We start from the raw sequence: 3009 nt of genomic DNA on the forward strand, positions 1-3009 counted from the left end.
CATAACTCTCAGTCCTGGCTTCGGGCCTTTCGCTAAGTTTGACGCCAGCTGTCCGACAGCCCTATACATGATGCCTGTACTTTAGGCCAGGAACTAAACTGTACATAAGTCTTATGAAAGCTTGCTATCCCAACATTACTGTCACACCATCGATAATGATTATTAAAGGGGAAACTCACCAAAAGTAGCTCTGTACACTGCTCATGCATGCTTCGATAAGTATTACCTTTCATTATATTATTCAACCATTTCTTTTTCAGCTCAGTGTTACCAGGATGTAAAAAGTGAATGACAGTTACCTGAATAAATGAATTGTCACTTAGCTGTTACACGAAACCGGAGTGAAATATTATAAGGCAGCCTAATGGATTGATTTCATACTAATAAGTCGTACGCCATTAAGTACCTAGTAGTATTACATTAAGTGTGAAAAATAAGCCAAGTTCTCACGATAAAAAGCAGTAAAGATGCACACTTAATTGTTGACTAAAAAGAAGTATGTTCTTTAAACGTTTTATTTTACTTGATGAGTGGCAAGTAATTATCACCTACAGCCATATATATTTATATTTATATTATATTATATCATCATCATCATCATCATCATCATCATCATCATCATCATCATATCAGCCAGAGGACGTCCACTGCTGGATGGCCTTCCCCAAAGAGTGCCACAATGACCGGTTCTGCGCCACCCGCATCCAGCGGACTCCCGCGACCTTTACCAGGTCATCAGTCCACCTTGTGGAGGGTCTACCCACGCTGAGCCTTCCAGTACATGGTCGCCACTCGAGAACCTTTCCGCCCCAACGGCCATCGGTTCTACGGGCAATGTGCCCCGCCCACTGCCACTTAAGTTTAGCGATTCGGAGGGCTACATCTGTTACTTTGGTTCTGCTGCGGATGGCCTCATTTATGATGCGATCACGCAGAGAGACTCCAAGCATAGCCCTCTCCATTGCCCTTTGGGTGACTTTTAGCCTTCTTATGAGGCACACAGTAAGCGGCCACGTTTCAGTTCCATATGTCATCACTGGCAACACACACTGGTCGAAGACTTTCGTCTTGAGACACTGCAGAATATTGGACAAAAAGATGTGCCGTAGCTTCCCAAACGCTGCCGACCGAAACCGAGTCGGATTCGTCGATTAACCTCTTTCTCGAAGTTGGACCTACCTAACTGGACAGTCTGTCCTAGGTATATATAATCGTCTACAACTTCAAGTGTAAAGTCTCCGATTGTAACAGGAGTTGGTTCTACACGGGCATATGACATGATCTTCGTCTTGTCCATGTTCATCCTCAGACCAATGTCTGTCATGTATGTCATTACATGCTGTTAAAATTTGTGAAAATGTGTGGCCTGGTTAACTAAGTTTATGTTTTAGTTCATTTTGAAAGTGTTTTAAGTTAAAAGAGTTTTATGTTGGTTATAATAGAGCTACATAGTTGTTAGTGTGTCGTTAGTTAAACATTATTACATTGAAAGGGGGTGTTGTAAACAATGTAATAAGGTTGGATATATACTGTATGAGACAGGTATATCAGCTTCTCGGTCTATCACTCCTTGTGTCATGGCGCTGCTAGGCAGCCACGATATGTTCTGTGTTGGTTAACAATAAATTATATTTATTCAATTAAACCCATATTTCATTCTTATTTTATCTCGGTTCCTCTCTCTGCAGCCCTGGCCACCGGTAGCTTGGGCCTTGCCCCGCTGCTGGCGGCCTACTAGGTTAGGTTTTTTATAATGTGTTTATATGTATTTTTATTCTTTTGTAAGTTTTTTTACATTTTACTTTTATATTCATATTATAAAAACCCTAGCCTAAGAAGAATGATGAATAAAGAGATAATAAATAAATAACCTAACTTAAGACGAAAAATAAATAAAGAGAATATATAATATATAAGCGACATCAGCCTGTACGAGATTAGAATGGCTCTCAAACAGCTCAAAAACAACAAGGCACCCGGTGAAGACGGAATCACAGCCGAACTTCTGAAGGCGGGTGGTAAATCGGTCCTAATGGCCCTTCGGAAGTTGTTCGACTCCGTCTTACTCGAAGGGAGAACGCCTAAGGCATGGAACAGAGGTGTGGTGGTGTTGTTCTTCAAAAAGGGTGACAATGCCCTACTCAAGAACTACCGACCCATCTCACTTCTGAGCCATGTCTATAAGCTGTTTTCAAGAGTCATTACGAACCGTCTCGCACGCAGGCTAGATGACTTCCAGCCTCCTGAACAAGCCGGTTTCCGAAGAGGCTTTAGTACCGTAGACCACATCCATACCCTCCGTCAGGTAATACAGAAGACTGAGGAGTATAACCTGCCTCTCTGCTTAGCGTTTGTGGACTACGAGAAAGCCTTCGATTCGATCGAAACCTGGGCCGTACTACAATCTCTCCAGAGGTGCCAAGTGGATTACCGCTATATCGAAGTGCTGAAGTGTTTGTACGAGAACGCCACTATGTCAGTCCGACTCCAGGACCAGAACTCGAAACCTATTCCGTTGCAGCGGGGAGTCAGGCAAAGCGATGTTATTTCTCCTAAACTGTTTACCGCTGCATTGGAGGATGTTTTCAAGTCTCTGGACTGGAGAAGGCTTGGCATCAACATAAACGGCGAGTACATCACTCACCTTCGGTTTGCGGACGATATAGTAATCTTGGCTGAGACTACGGAGGATTTGAGTATGATGCTCGATGACCTTAGTAAAGCTTCCGAGAGAGTTGGTCTGAGGATGAACATGGACAAGACGAAGATCGTGTCATATGCCCGTGTAGAACCAACTCCTGTTACAATCGGAGACTTTACACTTGAAGTTGTAGACGATTATATATACCTAGGACAGACTGTCCAGTTAGGTAGGTCCAACTTCGAGAAAGAGGTTAATCGACGAATCCGACTCGGTTTCGGTCGGCAGCGTTTGGGAAGCTACGGCACATCTTTTTGTCCAAAATTCTGCAGTGTCTCAAGACGAAAGTCTTCGACCAGTGTGTGTTG

Source organism: Cydia splendana, chromosome 20 (assembly GCF_910591565.1).
Source record: "Cydia splendana chromosome 20, ilCydSple1.2, whole genome shotgun sequence".
NCBI lineage: Eukaryota > Metazoa > Arthropoda > Insecta > Lepidoptera > Tortricidae > Cydia > Cydia splendana.